Source organism: Macrotis lagotis, chromosome 1 (assembly GCF_037893015.1).
Source record: "Macrotis lagotis isolate mMagLag1 chromosome 1, bilby.v1.9.chrom.fasta, whole genome shotgun sequence".
NCBI classification, from domain to species: Eukaryota; Metazoa; Chordata; class Mammalia; order Peramelemorphia; family Peramelidae; genus Macrotis; species Macrotis lagotis.
This window is the reverse complement of record NC_133658.1, coordinates 157,995,111-158,017,598: the sequence shown is the minus strand read 5'-3', so window position 1 is coordinate 158,017,598 and position 22,488 is coordinate 157,995,111. Positions and strand designations below refer to the sequence as shown.

General features: G+C 36.6%; 1 long non-coding RNA gene across 3 annotated transcripts; it reads right to left on the bottom strand.

Annotated features, from left to right (window-relative positions):
• Positions 1 to 443: 443 nt before the first annotated feature.
• Positions 444 to 18,823, bottom strand: LOC141514527 (uncharacterized). Of its 3 annotated transcripts, XR_012476050.1 has the most exons (7): positions 18,695 to 18,823; positions 18,442 to 18,510; positions 15,276 to 15,327; positions 14,533 to 14,644; positions 12,029 to 12,161; positions 5,372 to 5,458; positions 444 to 504 (listed from the first exon to the last, which is right to left on the bottom strand). It is a non-coding gene; the product is annotated as an uncharacterized LOC141514527 (long non-coding RNA). The 3 variants fall into 3 exon arrangements; XR_012476047.1 differs by lacking the exon at positions 444 to 504 and having other exon boundaries at positions 5,184 to 5,458; XR_012476048.1 differs by lacking the exons at positions 444 to 504; positions 12,029 to 12,161 and having other exon boundaries at positions 5,184 to 5,458.
• Between the last annotated feature and the right edge of the window lie 3,665 nt (positions 18,824 to 22,488).

Genomic DNA, 22,488 nt, shown 5'->3' with positions numbered 1-22,488 from the left:
TCCTGTTTTCTTATTTTACAAATGAGAAAACTGAAGGAAATAGGGCTAAGTGATTTGCCCAAGGTCACACAGTTAGTATCTCAGGCCACATTTGAACTCAGGAAGATAAGTCTTCCTGACTCCAAGTGGGGTGTTCATTCACTGGATCACCTAGTTGCCCCTTAGGTGGCTAATGTCATATTATGCCCAACCCTGAGTGTCTGTTCTAAGGGCAAGTGACTGAATTCAGTCCCTGAGTGTCAGAGAGGCAGCTATGGGTTGAATCTTTAGAAAAAAATGTCAGGATCACTCAGATTCCAATCTAATGTACCTTGTACCCAGGTTCTGCAGCAATACAGACATACAGGATAAGAGAGATAAATCACACAAACTTTGGGTTGTAGGCACCAGAGCCTATAGCTCAGCAAGTAGGGTTCCCCCAAACAAACCAAGGCTTCACGTGCAGACTGCTTCACAGTCTCTCAGAACCTAAGGTCTCTGGGCCTCTCCCGTCACAAGATGACCCTGACAAAAGAATGGACAAATTTGTCAATTGTAGCCCTAATAATTAGGGCTATTCTGAAGTTAAGGAAGAAATGAAGTTTCCCTAAAACTCAATTTCCCAAAACTTTTCCCTTGCTCAGGAATATTATAGAGTTAAGTACTCTTGGTCATTTACAGATTGCCCTACATAGCCAGGTCTTCAGGACCCAGAAGCAGGAAGACCTGACTCTAAATCCTGGGTCAGTAGCTATGTAACCCTGGACAATTCACTTAACTTCTCAGCTTCAGTTTCCTCATCTGTAAAATTAGGATGATAATAATAATAATAGTAATAATAATAATTAATACCTTTCTCACAGGGTTACAGCATAGCTCAAATGAGAAAAGTGCTTTGCAGATGCTACATAAATATTATTATTGATGTCAATGCTATCATTATTATTGGCATTATCCAAGTTCCATTCTAGCTGTGAGGTATGTCTGGCCCAGGAAAGAGATTCTGGAGTGCAGGGCTCCACTTGTGATCCCCTGATTTCTTACCTACTGCTTATAAGAATTAAGGGCTCTCTTTCATGAAAAGGAGAGCTCCACTTAGATATAAGGAAGAAGTAAGAATTTCCTGACAATGAATAGAGACTAATATATTGGAATGTATTACTGAATAGCAGCAACCTTACCCTAACCCCAGTGTCATCTGAGAACTTAAATACCATGTTTTCTTTTCCATTTTGCTTTTGTTCTGATCTGTGAGTTCATCAGTGTAAGAAATTTCCAGAGTAAAGTTGCCCTCCATCAGTGCAAATCAACCACTTTTTGTAGGGAAGAAAGTGGTATTGATATCTAACCTGAAACAATTTTTTTCTTTTTCCCTTTCTTTTTAAATTCTCATTTTTAAAATATACTTGTCATTAAGCATAAATGTTTCAATATACAAAGAAAAAACTGTAAAAGATTCAGCTAGTTTCTGTCTTATAGCTTGTTTTTTTAAAGATAGCTATATTTGCTAAAGTTAACAAGATAATAAAATTGCTCAATCCTCTTCATTTTCTTCTGTACATTAAAAATGTTTTATTATTACCTTTACTCACTAGCCATCCCCCCATAGCAACCCCATATATATGTATATTATATATATACACACATATATGTATATTTGTGTTTATATTTATAGCAAAACTAATGTACTCCAGTAATTTATAAAGTATTGTTTAGGGGCAATGAGGGCTTCAAAGCTAGAATATATAAGGCAGAATTACAACATAGATTTCTCTAACTTTAAGACTAAGCCTCTCCCTATGAATCATGCTGACTTTCTTTTCTATACTTTATCCAAAGAGGACTAATATCATCAAACTGAACCAGATTAATTTATTTACCAAATAGTGATATGGTCTTAGAAACCCTTTTTCAATTTAAGGATGAATTTATCTGGTACATAGCATGTTGGACCTGGAATTAGGAAGACTCAACTTCCTGAGTTCAAATATGACCTCAGACCCTTAATGACTGTGCTGTGCAACTCTGGACAAGTCACTTAAACCTGTTTGCCTCAGTTTCCTCATCTATCAAATGAGTTGAAGGAAATGGCAAACTATTCCAGTATCTTTGCCAAGAAAACCAGAAACGGGGTCACAAAGAGTTGGACACAACTGAAAAACAATTGAACAACTGACAATCCCACAAATAAATCACATTAATTATGGCCTTGATAGAAGATGGAGTCGTCCCAGGGCTTTGCAGGTCTCTGACTCCTTCATACTTAGGCCTAAAATAAATAAGCCTCTATAGACAAAGGCATTTGGGGAGGGAAATCTAACAAGGAAGTTAGATTAAAAAGACCAAGAGTCATAGAACTTTTCAGTATTCTCCTCCTCCCAGGGTTCTTTTCAACTCAGTGAAGTATCACCCAAGAAAATCTATAACAAGGACTTGTAAATCTAGAGAGATAATTCATGAAATAGTTTTGTTTGGTGATCTTTCTGGTTATGTTGGTTTCCAGGTTGAACTGAGAAGTGTTTTTTTTTTTTTTTTGCTTATTTTTGCTTACTTTCCCTTCAGGTGGTCTAATGAATATATTACTCCTCTTAATTTTAACCTGAGTCTTTCTATTTGAAATGGGATGATGTTTGGAAGGTAACTCATAGGCATTACTTGAGCCCTTGGTATAGAAATGGATTTCCTAGCATAGTCACATTGTGACCTTTTAGGATATTTGGGTGAGATAAAAGTATCCATGAACATAGGAGTGCACTTTAATGACATGTTAACCTAGTAGAAAACTATAGATACCTCTAGTCATGCCATATACATCTCTTGGGTGACTTTTATAAACACGCCATTTGATCAATAAATAATTATAAATTACCTTTTATGTGCTAGAAAATGAACTAAGTGTTGGGGAGACAAAAAGAGGCAAAAGACAGTCCTTGCCCTCAAAGACCTTATAATGTATTTATGTCAAATGCTAGATGTGGTGAGAATGGCCTGCAAGTAAAAGAAGGTAGGGTTGTAACAAAAAGAATATGAGTGTAAAGAGAACTGAATTTGGAATAAGAAGACCCAGGTTCAAATCTAATTCTCTCATTAGTACTGTGTTTGACCTGGCATAAGACACTAAGCTCTTTGGGCCTGAGTGATCCTGGGAAATCTATTTCCTTATTTTGCAAATGAGGAGGTTATGGAGTTAGTCTCTAACCCCTTTCAACTCTAAGTCTATGATCCATTATCCTATGGCCTGGACTCCATCCTCAATAAGTACATTCCATTCTTTCAGGGCATTTTCCCCCCACAATTTACACTTACTTTTAAAATTTTTAAGGAGGAAAGTCAGCAAGATTCTCCATTTCAACATTATTCACATTTATGTATTTATCATTTCCAAATCATCTTATATACATTATTTCATTCAAGTCTCATAACTGCTTTGTGAAGTATGTAGTACATGTATTCTACCTCCCATTTTATAATAAAAGTAAAAGGATGACTTGTCCAGGGTCAAACAGCAGTAAGTATCTGAAGCTGGATTTGAACTCAAGTCTTCCTGACTCCAGGCCCAGTATATATGTATATATTTGCATAGGCATAGATATGTATTTTATATACATATATGTATATGCATACCATTTACATGTATATATGTATGTATATATTTATGTATATGCATATATATCTAATAATTATTTCAATATAATTTGTTTCCTTTGTAATCCTATATATTTTATTTATTTAAAATATTTATTTATATTTAAATTTTTCAATATTCTTCTCAGAAGGATTCCATAAACTTCACCAGTCTGCCAAAGGCATTCTAGAGTGGTCCTGGGAACCTTCATTTCCTTATTCTGTAAAATGGAGATTCAATTTGAGTCAACTCAACATTTATGAAGTGCCTGCTGGATGCCAGTTGCTATGATAAGCACTGAAGATCCAAAGATAAGAGCAAAGCAGCCCAGTCAAGTCAAGAAGCATTTAAAAAGTACCTTTTATATGTCAGACACCAGGCAAAGTACTGACTTTGGAGCAAAGACCTGAAATAAAGCTAGGAGAAAAGATTCTCTTCTTGCACAAACTGAGCCTGCCCTACTTGATTTTTTTTTCTTTGATGAGAGGAGAAGATGATTTCAAGACCTGGAAGACTTGAAATCAAGGATCCTCAAAAATCCCACAGGAATCAATGGAGTCCAGAGAATAGATGAAGGAGATGAAAAGGGAAAAGCTGATTAAGAGGTCAGCAAGGAGTAAGGTCATAAGGGGAAGAGAACTGAAGTCCATGGAGTTTTCCTGGTTTGACCAGGCTCACGTGGGTAGCAAGCATCAGAGGCAATAAATGAACTCAGGTCCTCTGACTCTAAAGTCGATATTCTTTCTATTCTACCAAAAAAAAAAAAAATATGAGCAGAGCCCACCACAAAACATAATGAGACTAGCAGAGCAATGGTCAGGAAAGACAACTGAGGCTAGCATTCACCCATAAAGCTATGCCACCATGAGGTAAGTGGAGAAAAGAACTCCAAAAAGAAGCTGTAAAAGATCTGGTAAAAGATCTGATGAGATTAGGATCAAGTCATCACCAGAAGATATTGATAGCCTTGTAGATTAGAGTGATGACTTATTCCTCCACTGATTCAGTTGGTGGCTCAGTGGATAGAACACTGGACCTAGAGTCAGGAAGATTTGAATTCAAATCCAGCCTTAGATACTTCCTAGCTTTGTGACCCCTGGACAGATCACTAAGTTTGTTTGTCTCGGTTTTTCTCAATTGTAAAATAGAGATACTAATAGCACTGTCCTCACAGGACTGTTGCAAAGATCAAGTTGAGATATATTTGTAAAGCATTTAACATAATAGACTCTATAAATGCTCTCTATATGAGTGAGCATTGTATGTTATCTTTAAACAAACCTACTCTCTCCACATGTGGTGTGTATATTTTTGAGATATACCTGTGCCCCAATTTTAAGGGGGAAATGTTTTATTTTGATTTTTCTTGCTAAGTTATTTCATTTCATGCCTTGTTTTGATCTAATTGTATGCTTCAGCTTACTAGAGGAAAAAGTAAACACGTAACAAATATGTTTGTTGAATTGGCATTTCAGATTCCCAAGGAAGAGTGGGCAGGAATGGGGAAGGGGAGGACTAACACAAGCTAGACTCCATGTCACCACCAAATGAGAGTTCAAAGTTTATTTATTTATGCAGCCCAAGAGAATTTGTCTTCCTCTTTTATACCCTTTGAATTATTGTTTCCCTTGAGGTTGAGGAAGTGATTCATAGAAATGAGATTTGCAGTGAGATTCGGGGCTTCTGGCATTCGCCTTATGAGATTGTGAAGATCTCTTTAGCAACAGGAACAAAACCCAGTACGACAAGCTATAAAAGATATCTGACCTTTGCATCCTCTCCTTTTCATCTTCATTTTTTCCTCTTGTCATCTCAACTTGAATCAACTGAAGAGCCAGATGTAAGCACTAAAGGCTGAAGCAGAAGGCAGTGATTGGAGCACTAAACTAGAATGTTCTGGTCAATGTAGGCAGGAAGGATCAGAGCTACAATCAGTTGTTATCCAGATAAAGGAAGCAGCACTGAGCCAAGATTTACATTTAAGAGTAGGAAATAATTAGAACAAATGTATGGCAATATATTGTTGTTTAAAATGTTAAGTAAATAGGTAGTTTAGATAGATTTTATGCTCTGTCTAGTTCAAAGAAAATGAAGAAATTTGAGTTCCTACAGAACTTACCTTAATGGAAAGAAAAAGCAAAAGAAAGCTATAATAAAAGTAAAAGGACCAAGTGGTGGAGAATCCTGTTTATCATTTAAAATATTAAGTGTGAATAGGCTAAATTTCCCTACTATTTATTATTGACCCCATTTTAAAAATCTGACATCTATGAGAAATATACTCTCAAAATATATGAAGATCATTAAATAAATTCTATTATGACTTTATAAATATAAGAAAAGAATGATTTGAAAGTCAATTTAATTCAATAAACTTACATATCTACCATGAGCAAAGCACTATGCTAGTCAGTAAATAAAAAAATTTAGCTAAGACAGAATCCCTGTTATCATAGATATGACAGCATTGTAAAGAACTACCAATGTGGATAATTATAACATACTCCATTGCATGATAATCCATCAACAAGTTTTTCTTAAGTATCTATTATGAGAGGGATCATATATGGACTAGAAATAATATTTTAAAATTTTAAATAATACTTTAAATAAATAAAATATATAGAGAGAATTACAAAGGAAATCAATTATATTGAAATTCTTATCATGCAAAGGATGTTAAGCAAATATATGCATCTATACATTTATCTGAGTATACATATATGTATATAAATTTATACACATTCACATGCACATTGAATCTGTAGTCAAGAAGAGCTGAGTTCAAATCCAGCCACAGACCCATGACCCATGGCAGATCACTTAACCCTGTTTACCTTAGTTTCCTCATCTGTAAAATGAGCTGGAGAAGGAAATGGGAACCCATTCAAGGGTGAGGTGATAAAAGTCTCTGCACTAGAGCAGTTGTATTGTCATAGGAGAGCGTGGGGGAGACATATAGGAGAGATGTGGTAAAGGGGAAATCAGAAGTTTGCAGGTGGAGATCAGTGAGTTAAGAGGGAGCTTAGGAATACTTTTCATGGACAACTGAGTTTTTCATAGGGAAATCCAACTACTGGTTTCAAACATTATGGTTTACCCATTGGTGGATGCAATTCACCCCTATAGAATAAGTACTCTTATTAGGACAATACCACTTAGTATCAAAATGAAGCATTAGGAGTATGTCCCACCCAATCAACGAGAGCAAAGGGAGCAAATGATTCTGTTGACTGCAGCAAAAGAATGTATGCAACCCATCCCATATCTTGCCTCTTACCTTTCTGCATTATTATTCTCCTACAGACCCAAAGTTATGATGATACTGGGAGAAAGAAAGCCTGGCAAAGAGGTTTCTGATTATACTGACACACATAAGAGATTGATTGCCATTCTTCCCTCAGGGAATCTCTTGTTGCATGTTCAGTTTTCTGACAGACAAAAGCTGACAAGGAAACTATTCAATGAAATAAGGCAGCATGAGATGAATATATACATTTGCATGCAGGATTGATTGTTTCTTCTTCTGATGCACCTGAAATTCCTGATCGCCACCCAAATGACAAGAGTGGTTATTGGATGCCATTGGAGCCAGACTGGCTGAACAACATGTGAGTATCTATAAGCAGTGACTGTCCTTAATTTTGAACTGGCAGGCTTCCAACAGGAAGGCACAAATGACTAAGACTATGCCTATGGCTACAGCTGTGTGGCTATGACCTGAGACTTAAGTAGAGAGCAAACAGGATTTATGGTGATGAGAATGCAGAAGTAGTCTAGATCCTGGAACCTAAAAAGACAGGATCTCAAGCCCCAAGAAAGGTTGCTGTTGAGATTGCTTTGTTGATGACAAGGAGGGAAAGAGATTTCTCCCACTGCTCTTTATTTCTATGGCAGTCTAAAAGTGGAGTCCCAATCCTCTCCCTTTATGCTTTTTTCATGAGTTGTGAGCATATGTGCTTCAGGAATAATCCTATCTCCTCCATCTGGTTGGGAGGTAGATGGTTCTATAAAGAAATATACAACTTATTTCCTTTAATTTTTATATTTAATAAAGTATGTCATTGTAGCATATATGTATATATATAGACATGCATACATCATATATATATATATATATATATATATTAAATATCGTGATGTTCCTAAATATTCTCACAAAATTTTGACCACCTGAATGTTGACCCAACCTCTGGAGTACAGCTGTTTTTTCTACCTTTCAACACAATAGTCCCCAAAGTGTAATTAGTGTCAAAAAACATCAGTTGAAGCAACTTGTCTCCAATATGTTTGTACATAAAATTCAGATATGGACATGAATAAAGATTGGAAGATAATTTAAAGAGGTAGAAATAGAATTTAAGTTTTTTGAGGGGAAGGGTTATTAGTTTTTAAAATATACATATATGTACAATATATTATAATATATGTGCTATCTATCTATATACATATATATATATATATATATTTCTGAATACATCAAAAATGTTGATCTCATTGGTGTAGAAACTCTTTCCTCTGACACTAAGATTTCAACCCATCTTTAACTGTCTTAGCATTGTTGCCTGAAACTCAGAGAGCTTGTGATTTGATTGTGGTCATAAAATTAGCAAGTGTTTATGGTCAGATTTGTAGATTTGGTTGTGAGTTTGGTAATTTGAGTCCAGGTATTTCTGACTTCAACTTAGAAACAGATATAGATAAATGAAAGAGATAGAAACAGTGAAGTACATAGAAAGAAAGATAGATGCACAGATACAGTAATAGAAATAGATGTGGGGAAAGGAGAAATAATGTTTCATTAAATTAAATCATAGACTTATTAAACTGGAAGTATTTTAAGAATCCAACCTCCAGAAGTTATATCATCCTCAACTGGTCATTGAGTCTGTGGTTGAAGGTCACCAGTGATGAGGATTGTATTTCCCATGAGACACCTCAATCCTTTTTCTGAATGAAAGTGTACATGTGACTTGAATGATGAAGAAATTAAATAAATAAGTCCCTCCTTTCAAGGCACTCCTACTTTTGAGGACCTTTGTAATAAGTGACATATGAACATAAAGCAGAACGTGAAGTAGTAGATACCCCTACTCTGAGGCAGAAGAGTAGCAATGATCAAATGCTAGCCTTGGAATCAGGACAGATGCAGATTCAAATCCTCAGACATTTACTAGCTGTATGACTCAGCAAGTCACTCTTTCTAATCTAATATAGATAGATAGATGATAGATAGACAGATAGATAGATAGATAGATAGATAAGTAGATAAATTTAGCTTCTTGTGGCTCCTCCTGGTTTAAAATAACCCGATATATATATAGATATATATAGATATATAGATATATATATAGAGAGAGAGAGACAGATAGATATAAAGATAGAGATATACAATTTACAAATCTTGAAGTGTTTCACAGATGCAAATTAATATTTTTAGTGGTCAACAGGAGCCACAAGAAGCTGAATTATGCAGCCTGGTTCTTTGGTGAAAACTGAAACGGAAAAAAAATTTCAATAAATTTATCAAAACCAGTGTTGCCCTTTCAAACTAGACTGACTGGTCAAAAATGGAACTGGCTTTGGCCCTAGATCATTGTCTACCTTTGTCAACTAGCTCTTTCTTTGGTGCAAATTATGGGAACCATGCCCTGATAAAAGGTGCAGCCTAAGTCTCTTCTGTTATTGCAGATGGAACCCCAGGTTTTCTTACCGTCTTCTGTGATGTTTTGCAGAGTCACATGGAAATAACTGAGTCAGCTGCTAAAAGGAAGCTTCCTATGGCTTCTGAGAAATTGCTGGGCTCTATCTTCCTTGGGTGACTTGGATCATGTAAAGAATTAACAAACTAATTCTTTTCACTTCTCTGACTCTTCTTGTCTTGCCTCCTTCCCTCTTTTCCTCCTTTCCTTCCTTTCTTCATCCTCCTTCTTCTGTCTGGCAAAAACTAATAGACTACTTATTCAAATTGATGGAAGTACCAAACTGAGAACACATAGTTAAAACTTGTAGCTTCCCATGCTGAGTATACTCTGAGAAATATAGAAAAACTGCCTTTTAGCAACCCTGGGGAAAGCTTGCTACCATCTCTGAGAAAACCCTTCTCCCTACCAAACCTTGGATTGATAACAACTATCTTGAGTATCCTGTGTCTTGCCAACTAGATAGGACAACCAGCTCTGACACTAGGAGGCTCCTACTAGGAAAGGGAGGTTAGAGGTTAGAGAATTTTGAGGTAACAAACTGATACTCAAAATGAGTCTTTGTTACCCCAAAATCCTGACATTACACTTCACCAGTGCTGATCCCCCATCCCTTTTAGCATGTACACCAATGCTGACCTCATGCCTTGTTTCCCTCTATAAACCCTAGCCTATTTCCCTATTGGCTGCCCATGTGTAATAATCTTACAATTCTTTAATAAAACTTATATGTTCCTTATAACTCTGAATCTTGAGTCTTTCTTATGAATTCATTCCTCACTTGAACCCTAGCCTTCATCAAAATTTTACCCAAAATTCTAAAATACCAGCTCAGAGAATGCTACCACTGCAGAGGGACCTTAGTAATTTTATCAATTTAACAAATTTTTACTATGTACTGGGTGGTATACCAGCATCTAAGGGTTAAAAAAATGAAAAGTTACATTGTCCCAACCTTCAAACAGCTTCCAATCTAATATGGAGACAAGACAGTGTTGAATAATGGAGTAAATGCTCAATTTGGAATCAGATTCCTGAAAAGGAATCCTAGTTTTTCTGTTCACTCTCTTGTCATTAGAACTAATCTTTTCCTATTTAGAGACTATCTATGCCTTAGTCACAACACTGCTCCTGCTTGATACCTTCTTCCTTCTGCCCTGCCCCTTTCCTAGAACCCTTAAACAAGCAACCTTCCATACCTGGACTTTTAAGAGCTTTCCATTAACTCCAACAGTTTCTTGGCTTTTCCTTCATAATCTTTTTTCTTTTTTAGTTTTTGCAAGGCAATGGGGTTAAGTGACTTGCCCAAGATCACACAGCTAGGTAATTATTAAGTATCTGAGGCCAGATTTGAACTCAGGTACTCCTGACTCCAAGGGCCAGTACTCTATCCACTGCACCACCTAGCCACCCCCTTCATAGTCTTTCTTGACAATAAAATCCATGTAAAATTGGGGTAGCATTCTTTTCAAAAGGATTTCTGACCTTTCCTTTGCAAATTACAGGGTTTTTTTTTTAAAAAAAGACAGTTGCCTTCTTCACTTATGAATTGAAAGGTACAGGTTGATTTCTAGCTTGAATTTCTTGATATGCCACTTTCCTTAGTAGGTTGTCACAGTGTTTTCTATGCAATCAATATTTTCCCTAAGTCTTCCAAGATAGAAATTTCTGGGGACCTAGTTGGCACGGTTTATAGAGTAAACCTGGTGTCAGGAAGACTTCTCTCAGTTCATATATGGCCTCAGACACTTATGTGACCATGGACAAATCACTTAACTGTTTGCCTCAGTTTTTCCATCTGTAAAATGAGTTGAAAAAGGAAATGGCAAACCACTCCAATCTCTTTGCAAAGAAAATCCTAACATGGGAACACAAAGAGTTGGAAAGGACTGAAAAAAAAATGACCAAAGAATAAATAACAAAAGTTAATTGGCACTTTCCTCCGCCTGTGATCTCAGAAATGAGAAACCAGTCTCTCCCCTACCTGAGTGGGACCCCACATCTTTCTATAAAAGGCCTGAAAAGTCTGAATCTTGAGCTGCTCTGAAGGCACAGAATGAAGATGGACCCAAGCATATGAGAGACTGGAATTATAATAGATCAGCTTCTGGCAACAGTCTCTTGCAAGACCATTTTGAAATCCCTCTTCTGAGATGAAGAACATCATGCCTAAAGTTCCCTAAAAACATCCCCAATTATCTCCCTACCCTTCTCCTCTTAGTCCCTTTTTGGAAGGATCAAACTGTAGAAGGTTAAGTAAAAAGGCTTGAATTTGGGGGTATTCACTGTTCTTCAATTGAGTAGCAATATCATTTCAGAACTGTCACGTCTTTGCTCCTCTTTCCTATTCTGTGTTGTTCTGGGTATTTCTGGTTAAGTTACATGGCTTCACTTTCACATGAAATAAACATTTATTAAATACTTACATGAAAGATAAACAATCTCTGCCCTTCAGGAATTCTCAGTCTAATGGAAATAAACATCTACCTTTATATGCATGTAGTATATACTGGGTAAATTGGAGGTCATCTCATAGGGAAGATGGGAGGTAGGAGTGGGGAAAGTGGGGAGAGCCAGTGAGATTTGAGCTGAATATTGGAGGAAGCCAGAGGTAAAGAGGGACAGCATTGTAAGCTTGGGGAAGAGGCAATGCAAATTCATAGATTTGAGAGATAGAGTATCTTGTTCAAGGAGCATTAAGGTCCTTATCAATAAATCATACCTGCTATTGTTCTTCAGTTATTTCAGTCCTGTCCAACTCTTCCTGAATCAATTTGGGGTTCTCTTGGCAAAGATATTGGCCAATTGGCATGTTTTGTCATTTCATTCTCCAACTCATGTTACTGATGAAGAAACTAAGGCAAACAGGGTAAAGTGACTTTTGGTCAGGGTCACACAGTAAGTGTCTGAGGCTGAATTTGAACTGGATTTCTCCTAACTCTGGCATGATTCTTTATCCACTGCACCACCTAACTTCTCCAGATCATACATGGAGGGGAACAAATTGTACAAAGATTGGAAAAGTTAACAAGGCCCAGGTTGTAAAAGTTCAGCTAGGGCTGTAAAAAAAAAGAAAACAATGTTCAGAGAGACCTCTGGAGACCTCTATGGACTGATACAGAATACAATCAGCAAAACCAGGACAACAATTTCTACTTGAAAATCAATATTGTAAAACTGAACAATTTTAAAAAGTTGTTCAACACAGTTATGAATCATGATTCCAGATCCCCAGAGACAAAGAATGCTCCTCTTATGACAGAGGCAATGGGCAAATATTCATAATGAGACATATTCTTTTGGACATGGTCAATTTATTTTGTTTGACTCTACTTATTTTGTGACAAGTTTGTTGTTTATTATTGTTTTCTCCAAGGCTGAGAGGAAGGGAGATAAATAAATACTGATAATAGAAAAAAAATTAAAAATTTAAGCCTAACAAAAGATTTTATATTTGATCAAGAAACAAATAGGGAAACTCTGGAGTTTATTAGCATTGACAGGTCTTCCAATTCTGCTTTGAAATGCCTTCGACTCCTAGCAATGAACCTTAATAAACCTGTATGATTTTGGTCAATCTGATCCAATTTAATGATATGCTAAGTAGTTACTATATGTCAGCTGCTAAGGTTACAAAAATGAAATGAAAAATCATCCCTGTCCTCAAGGAGCTTAAACTCTCTTGGATCTCAGTTCTTTCATCTATAAAATAAAAGAATTGGGACTTGGTCTCTTCCAACTCCAAATCTACAATCCCTTAAACTGATCTTCCCAAATAAACATGATACAAGGCAGAATATGACAGAAGAAATCTGATAAAAGTGCTCGAGAAATATTTGACATGGGAAGATACTTTCAGTTGCCCAGATTAGGAGAGCACTTAACCCAAACTCCTCATTTTATATATGGGGAAACTGAGGCCCTTGGAGGCTAAATGACTTGCTTCAGCTAGTGAATAGAAGAACTGGAACTAGATCTATGATTCCTGTCTCTATACAGTGATCTTTCTATAAAACAAGTCTGTTATTTGGCAGCTATGTGATACAGTGGATAAAGCTTGGAACCTGGAAGACATATTCCTAAATTCAAATCTGGCCTCAGATACTTACTAGCTGTGTGACCCTGGAAAAATCACTTAATCTTATTTGCCTCAGTTTCCTCATTGTAAAATAAGCTGGAGAAGGAAATGGCAAACTATCCCAATGTCTTTGCCAAGAAAATCCCCAGTTGGAGTCACAAGTCAGCTATGACCCAACAACTGTAAAGTGTGAAAACAGTTCAGATGGTCACTTTTTTGTGCAACCCAAGGAGGCTCTATTTCCCTTCACCATCTTCAAGTAAAGGTTGGATAATCACTTATCAGAATATAGGGGAATGAAGGGGGCAGGCATTCTTGTATACCTAGGATATCAAAGGAAGCCAATTGTATAGAAGTAAAAAACAAAATGTATTTTTCCCATTCAAATTCACAGACACTCCTATTGAGGCCTTGGAAATTCATGGATAGATTTCAGAGGTTCTGTTAATATTGAGTGTGAGTATTTTAGCCCTCTGAACAAGAAGAGTTTACAAACAAATCAGAGCTTGATTTTTTGTTTTGTTAATTGTCTAGACTGAAGAAAATGGAGAAAAAGTTTAACTATGCAAATTAAACTGAAAAGTGTGTCTTGCAAGTATTTTAACCACCCTTCCCTAAGCAAGTTGTTACACATTTATTAGCACACCCCTGCAAAGGGTTAAGAACCCCCGAACTAAAATGTTCTCAAAGTTGTTTCTTACATCTCGACCCAAAGACCCTCCCACCATTGTCTCTGGGAAGTTTAAATCAACAGACTGCACTTTTAAAGGGAGCAGACCCTCCCTTGTTTGTTAGACCCCCTGCTAACCCCTCTTTCTTCTTCTTAAAGCAGGGACCCACCCCCTTCCCTCACCCTCCCCAGGGTTTTTTGTGTTCTGTTCTGATAACTTGCCTCTTACCTGGGCTGTGCTGCTTCTCCAAAATCTTTTGGAGTTCTGTTCTGCTCCACCAAATCAAAAGCCATGGGGCTCAGCTGCCCACTTTGAAGCCAGTCCCCCTAGTCCTGTTTCTCTTGGCTTGATTACAAGTAGTTCAACTCAAGTCAGCCATTCAAATACAGAAAGATGCATGTGCCCATAAGTTTGGTCTTGCTTTTGCTCCTTTCCTGCTCTGATGCCCTCAAGAAAATTCTACTCTTAAATTCCTACCTCTTAGAACTTTAGCCTTGGCTGGTTCCTTGGAGATCTCATGATGTCTACATAAGGTCTACCAGGAGAGTGTACCAGGGCTTTTGTTTTCTCTTAAGGATCGGAGAAGAATCTGAGAAATGTGTGCAAGCATACCATTCAAATCACTAAAATAATTTTTTATTTGAAAGAATCCTACTAGATAAAACTTTTTGTAAAGTGAAGAATAGTTATAATATAGACTAAGGGATTTAAATTTGTTTTTTACAAAATGCTTTCCTCAAGGCAGCCCTGTGAGCTAGAAAAATTATCACTGACATTTGACAGATCAGAAAGCTGGTGTATTTTAATGATTTGTCTGTGGTCATTCAGCTAGGAGGTATCAGAGCTGGGATTTGAACCCATGTCTTTCCAGATTCCCAGGATCTTTCCCTTATGTGGTGCTTGCCTCACTTAATTTCTTTTAAATTAGCTTTGATGGGGGAAAAGGCAAAGGATTTACTCATCCAGTAAATCCAGAAGTTCATTTATTGGATTTATTTTATTTGAGTTACCAATGCATTGGGTAAGGGGTAGTGAGTGTATTTTCCTAAGTACTTAAATTTTAATCATCAAACAAAAATTTGAGCCCCCAATTGGTGTATTGCAGTCCTGTGAGTAGCTGGTTTGTGCAGACTGCTATATAATTGGTTTCCTTTAATATCCTAGGTTTGGATTCAGGAAAACTCATCTTCCTCAGTTCAAATCTGACCTCAGATACTTACTAGGGGTGTGACTCTAGGCAAGTCACTTAACTGTTTGCCTTGGTTTCTTCATCTGTAAAATGAACCGGAGAAGGAAAAGATAAACCAATTCAGTATCTTTACCAGGAAAACCCCAGAGTCACAAAGAGTAGGCACTATTGAAAACTAATACTTGGCCTTGGCCTTTGAGTGTATTGCTTCCTATATTGTTTTAAACCTACTTTGAATGGATAAAAACCAATTTGCTACTTAATTGTTAAACAATATTAAGCATTTACTACATAGCAGCCACTGTACCAAGTGAGAGGATGCAAAGAAAAGCAAAAACAAAGGAGGGGAGGGAAGGAAGGAAGGGAGGGAGGGAAGGAGGAAGAAGGAAGAAAGGAAAGGAGAGAGGGATGGATGGAGGGAGGTGGATGGGAGGAAAAGAAGAAAGGGGGCAGCAAGGGAGGAAGATAGGAAGTAAGGAAGGGAAGGAGAAAGGGAGGGAGGGAGGAAAAAAGGAAGGAAGGAATAAAAGGATGGAGAGAAGGAGTCCCAAAATCTCAAAGAGAATTTTTTTTTTAAATCTTCTCAGGGCAACTAGGTTGTGCAGTGGCTACAGCACCGGCCCTGGAGTCAGGAGTACTTGAGTTCAAATCCAGCCTCAGACACTTAATAAATAATTACCTAGCTGTGTGGCCTTGGGCAAGCCACTTAACCCCATTTGCCTTGCAAAAAAAAAAACTAAAAAAAAGTTTAAAAAAATCCTCTCTACAAATACAGTAAAGATGTTAGTATATCATTGACCTTCTTAACACAAGAAACCACACTGAAAAATCTAAAGTTTAAATAGTGCACCCTCTGTGCTTGTGAGGTCAGTAATGTCACTTCTCTAGTCACTAGCTGCTTTTATAAAAGGAGGGGACCAGATGACTTATAGCTGAAAGTCTCTTGCCTCTCTAACATTCCATTAAGTTCATGGATTCTGTGGATCTCCACATTCAACAGAAAGGGTAGGTATGTCCCTCAGTGTTCCCGGCGGCAATGTTGTTTCAGTGATTGGATAATGCTGAAACTAATTTGGCTCCAATGGAATCTTCCATATCACCTGCAGTTGGAGAGAATGTTTCCATGGCACTAGTGGCTTCCTGGACTCCAGGCCCTCTTTAATCTACTTCATTTCCACAACTCCTAGGGTACTAACAGAGTTCTTGGACATAATTTCGAATATGTCTTATTCACTGCTCTTTCCTTTGTGCTCTTGTCTCTCCAACTGTAGAGTGGGTTTTGTTTCTTCTACTTCTGCATCCCCTCCATGACCCAGGACATTGTTGAACATAATAGTCAATAATAAATTAGCCAACTTTTATATAATCTTTGTTCCAAAAACTAGCCTAAAACTACACTAAGACTTTTGGGACATTCTGCTTGGCACCTCAAGTTTTACAAAGTTCTTGACAATTATTATCTCATTTGATCTTCACAACAATGATGTGATATAGACTCTACTACAATCCTCATTTCACAGGAAAACTCACAGGCCGAGAAATGTTAAAGTGATACAGTTAGCATTGTCTGAGACTAGTGTTGAACTTGGATCTTCCAGAATCCTAGACTAACATTCCACCATCTGCTCTGGGAGTTCAATATGAATTCAATATGAATTCTTTTTTCTGCTATTGTTATTGTACTTAAATAGTATTTTTCCGATTATATGTAAAGATAACTTTTAACATTCATTTTTGCAAGATTTTTAATTCCAGATTTTTCTTCCTCACCAAGACAGCAAGCAATTTGATATTTGACAAGTTATACATAAAGAAGCATGTTAAACATATTTCTATATTAATCATGCTGTGAAAGGAGAATCAGAACAGAGGAGGAAAGACCATGAGAAAGAAATAACAAAATAGAAATAATATGCTTCAATTTGCATTTAGACTCCATAGTTCTTTCTCCAGATGTGGACATTTTCTATCACAAGTCTTCTGCAATTGTCTTGGATCACTGTACTGATGAGCAGAGCTTAGTCTGTCTTAGTGGATCATCACAAAATGTTGCTCCTACTGTTCACAATTTTTTCCTGGTTTTGCTCATTTCACTCAACAACAATTAATTTAAGTTTTTCCAGGTTTTTCTAAAAGCTACCTGCTCAACATTCAACATGATGTATGACAATTCTATGTTTGATAGATGTTTGATGTGATTTGTAAATTGATTGTGAAATCATCAAAGAACTGTCCCTACAACATGTTTCTTTATTCTTCCCACTGGGATACATCTGGGCTAGCTGGTCAGCAATGTTGACCAAAAGGGGCAGAATCACAAAGTTAATGGTCAGGATCACCAGGTCTTTTAAACACAGGAGACAAGGCAAGAGCATGGGTGGGCAAGAGGTGTCACTTGCTAGAAAGTCACGTAGTAGGACAAAGGTAAAACAATCTAATTTGTTAGTTTAATAATCCAGGGTAGTATGTGGGAAATTTGGAGGGTGACATAAGGAACTGAATATTAATGAACAAGAACAGTCACGTCAAACAGTAGCATATATGGCAGAAGTGGCTCTGACAGCTATCTAAGAGCTTCTGTTGCTGTCTCCCTCATCATCATTATATCTGACATTTATATAGCTTTTGAGAGATAGCAAAGGGTTTTATAAATACTTAATTTGAGTTTCATGATAAGCATTTAAGGTAAGTACTATTATCCTCATTTCACATAATAAAGTTGAACCTGAAAAGTTAGATGCAATTTGGTCATCCAGACCACAAAGTTAATGGTTGAGGTAGGATTTGAACTCAGATCTTCCTGACTCCTAGACCTGAACTTTATCCATTAGACCACTTAGCTGCAAATGAATGCTAAGACTCCTCAATCCTTTTCTCAAACCCCCATATTAACTCAAGCAAAAGAACAAGAACAATGGGGCTATGGTTTAAGCAGAAGGTTAGAAATATTCTTAGTTCTAGCTTTGTTACTTAAATCTGAGCTGAAACCTTGCCAGCTTATGACCATGTCAGCATCCAAGACTTCAGGTCAAATGAATGCCAGGAAAAAAAGTTTTCAAGGTTGATTTGATTTTTATCAGGGAGTTAATGAAGCTTGTATCCTTCTTGTGCCTAGACCAGCCACCCACCCCCTCCCATAGACCATTTGGCTCCATCCCAAGACTGGCCTATTGAGCCTACCACCAAAGAGCACTCACCTCTGATAGCTAGTACAAGCATTTTAACAGTTGTTTTCTTCTTCAGCTTTAAGAAGCAAGGCTTATGCTCTGAAATAGAGTTAGTAATTATAACAAAACAGGGTTGGGAATTCAGGTTTTGAGAAAAATGACAAAATGAAAACAATAATTCACATTTATAAAGTGCTTTGTGTGTGAGAGAGAGAAAGGGAGAGGTGTTATGAGGAATTTCAAGTGCAGAAATTCCCTCCACCAATGTAGATCAGTATCTGACCTATAGCTTAGAGAGTTGGTGGCTGGGGCATTGAGAGATTAAGTAATTTGTTCATAGTTATTCAATTAGTATGTGTCAGAGGCCTGACTTAAATTCTCTTCTTGACTGAACCAGTACTTTCTGGACTATACCATGATGCCTTTTAGTACTTTAGATATATTATGAAAGCTGTTAGTTGCTGTTGTTGTTGGTTAGTCATTGTTGGGTCATTTGAGTCATGTCCAGCTCTTTGTGACCCCATTTGGTGTTTCCTTGTCAGAGATAATGTAGTGGTTTACAATTTCCTTCTCCAACTCATTTTAAGATGAGAAAACTAAGGTAAACAGGGGTAAATGACTTACCCAGAGTCATACAGCTAGTCTTGAATTCTCAAAGAGGAATCTTTCCGATTCCAAGTCAGTGCTCTATCCATTGTGTATCTATTTGGGACCCCAAAAGGTCCCAAATATGTTATTTAACACTCTCACTTTATAGATTAGGAAATTGAGGTCCAAAGAAGTTGTAACTTACTCAAGATAATAGAAGTAGAGAGTGGAAGAACAAAAATCCAAATCCAGGTCCTCTGATCTTAGATCCATTTGACTCAAGGGCAGGACCAATTTCTTTCTTTATAACTCCAGTGATTAGCATAGTGGTTAGCACATAGTTGGTGCTTATAATTAAATCATATTTATTGGCTGACTGATTTAATGTGACTCTAAATTCTATACTATTTCCATCCATTCAGAGCTGACATATCTCCTTATAATCCTGTAAAAAAGGTAGCTTCATTATTTTTCTATTTTACAGATTGGGAAACTAGGGCTTGGCAATTTGTCAAAGGTCATCCAATGATCAATCTAGATAGATTAGGTCTCCCAAATTCTGGAGATGTCAAAGTAGAGAAAGAGCCCTGTGTCTGGGGAGACCTGAGTCCAAAACTAGCCTCAAACATTTACTAGCTAAATGACCTAGGCAAGTCACTTAACTTCTGTCTCAATTCCCTCCCCTTAAAATAAGAATACTATTATTACCAATCTCACAAGCTGTGAGGATCAAATGAGATAAGGGCTTAGTACAGATAAAATCTGTCATAAAGTAAGCGCTTAATAAATGTTTTTTCCTTCCTTCCAAAATCAATCATTTATATCCACAGGGGATTTGCTAAGGAATTTGCCAGGTTTTGCCAGTATTATTCTTCACTATCATTTGGTTCATATGTTTTTCTTACATGGTGTTGGAGAGGAAAGATCAAGGCCTTCAAGAAAGCAAAATAGTCCTGTCCTTTCCTGCTCAGTTCCTACTTTTATCCTGGCAAAGGGTCAACAAGAAAAGTAGGTGGTTTATCTTTTCCAGGCTCTTTTTAGGGGGTATTTTCTCCCTCCATCCCTACCCTTCAATTCTTCAATATGCTTATGCTCTTCTTCTTCTTCTATGGAACTTTATATTCTCAGAAAAGAATCTCATAAACTTATTCAAACTAAAGTGTACATGATGAACTTCAAAGTATTATTTCTCCTCAGAGGTATTTGCATTTTAAGGTCGTCTTCCAGAATGAAGGATAAACTACAACTGTATTTTAACAAGAAAAAAAATCTTAAAGGAAGGACAGTCTATTAGAAGAAAAGAAAAGAGAACAGAACAGTTGATAACCTCATTTATATTTTGTACAACCTAAATCTTAAATTCTTGCTGGATTGTATCATATTAGATTGTTCTGAGAGTAAGCTTCTTATATCTTCAGAGCTTTTTCCTATTCATTATATCATTATAAAGAACACAAGAATGAATTATTTTGTCTCCTGCTCATGTAAATGAGGAATATGATTTCTAGTAATAGGTTCATTTTAATGAATTTCCACTTTGACTCAACTACATGTTGTCCTTTGGATTTCATTATCAGTGAAAATTATCCTGTATTAAGGAAATCGAATGGGATTTGGGAGCCCAGAACTTTTCCCCCATTCAATATAATACAATTCATCAAAAATTTAAGTATCCAGGATGTGCCAACTATTGGGAGTCAATTTATTCTACCTGAATTTTTTCATTTCTTAAATGAGGTCATTATCCGTTTTGTTCTTTTATCTTCTAACAGACTGCCTTTGCTTTGAGACTTTTTTCTTGTTCAAATGCAATTGTAGTTAACCTTCCTTCTGTAAAGGACCTCTGGGAGAGGTAACACCTTGAGGTTCCTGAATCCCCATTATTCATGTTCTATATAATGAAATGAGTGGGGAAAGTGCTCTGAAAACATAGAAAAAAAAAAAGGCAAGTGTTTCATGTTTGATCCTTGCAAAGGACCACAGAAGGAACCAGAGATCATCTAATCCAGGGCTTCTTAAGTTTCTGTATGTCAAGAACCCATTGGTAGTCAGGTGAGTTCTATGGAATCCTTCTGGGAATCATCTTTGCTGCCTACAAACTACAATAGAAGGAAATACTAAATTTCAGTGAGTAGTTGGTGAAAATAAACATGTCATTTTTCCCAGCCCCTTGAAATCTTTCTATGGACTCCTTGAGGGTTGGAGTTCTGATCAAACCCATTGAAAGTCCATGGATCCTATGGCTCATCTTTCAATCCAATCCATTCATTTTATAGATAAGGAACCCAAAATCCATTAAGGTAACGTGACCTATCAAAAGTTACACAGGTATAAAGTGTCAAAGCCATGATTCAATCGGGTCCTATAGGTCCTTGGTTAGTGCTCTTTCAACTAGATATTGGATTGCCCTTTATTTGATTGCATAAGGTGTATGAAAGGGAGTTGGAACCAATCATGGAGGGCTTTGTATGCCAGGCTAAGAAATTTGGACTTAATTTCACAGGCAATGGGAAATTGTTGAAGACTGATGAAAGTTGAGAGGTGATAGTATAAAGTGGAAAAACACCTGTAATATGTATAACAGAAGCATAAAACTTGACAGAAAAATAGAATGGTATTAATAAGAAGTAGAAAAATTAGTTATAATGCCATCATAGTATGGTTCATGTAAAGAGATCCTGAACTAAATTGATATCAAAGGGAGTGGGAAAAGGTAGATTTAAAAGACGTTATTGAGACAGAATCAATTGAACTTATCAAAAATAAGATTATAGGACATTTTTATTATTTAATCTTTTATTTGTTCCCAATTCCATGTAAAAACAATTTTACATTTATTTTTTAAAATTTTGAATTCTAAATTCTCTTTCACCTACCTCACCCACATCACTCATTGAGAAGGCAAACAATTTGATATAGGTTATACATGTATAGTCATGCAAAACACATTTCTTTTTTCTTTTTTTTTTAAGGTTTTTGCAAAGCACTGGGGTTAAGTGGCTTGCCCAAGACCACACAGCTAGGGAATTATTAAGTGTCTGAGGCAGGATTTGAACTCAGGTACTCCAGGGCCGGTGCTCTATCCACTGCACCACCTAGCCACCCCCAAAACACATTTCTAAAAATAGAAAACATTTATTAAGCACCACTCTGCTAAACTCTAGGGGAAAAACAAAGTTTATATTACATATAATACCTGCCCTAAAAGGCCTTACATTTAGGAAGGTGATAAAACACAGGAAACTATAAAATTACATATATAATATTATATTTAAGTATATGATTAAGTATTCCATATTTTAAGTATATTATGTGATATATCTTATATATACTATTATATACCAGTATTATTATTATAAATATATTAGCAAATTTGGGATAGAATAGAAAAACATTAAAGTATTATGCTAAGCTCTGTGGATAGAAAAAAAGATAGAGGAGAGTCTCTGCCCTCTAGGAGCTGACATTCTAAATTAGAGGAAGATTCAG